The 319-nt window shown below is 31.3% G+C and overlaps 1 pseudogene; it reads right to left on the bottom strand.

Annotated features, from left to right (window-relative positions):
* Positions 1–319, bottom strand: part of LOC119592361 — a 15,719-nt pseudogene that overhangs the window by 14,088 nt on the left and 1,312 nt on the right.

The following is a 319-nucleotide window of genomic DNA, read 5'->3' as shown; positions in this document are numbered from 1 at the left end:
TTATAGATATGAAAAAAAAATCCATCACACATACTCTGGTTGATCGTCTATGTAAATAAATGCCTATTGGATGAATAACTATCTGCTACACAAAAAAATGTAATTTTAATTTCAAATTGCTATCCCTTATGAAAATAATCTCAGGTTATCATCGACGTAAGATATAATCGGCCAAACTTTATTAGTCATTGGCGAAAAGTCAAGATTAATTAAACCCCTGCATGCCAATGATTCGAATGAAAGTGGTTAAGACTATAAATATCTAAAGACATAATGCCCTTCATTATGCGAAAATGACCATGTGTTGTTTACCAGAAAG

This window comes from Penaeus monodon, chromosome 30 (genome assembly GCF_015228065.2).
Source record: "Penaeus monodon isolate SGIC_2016 chromosome 30, NSTDA_Pmon_1, whole genome shotgun sequence".
NCBI classification, from domain to species: Eukaryota; Metazoa; Arthropoda; class Malacostraca; order Decapoda; family Penaeidae; genus Penaeus; species Penaeus monodon.
This window is presented reverse-complemented; position numbering and strand designations above follow the sequence as displayed.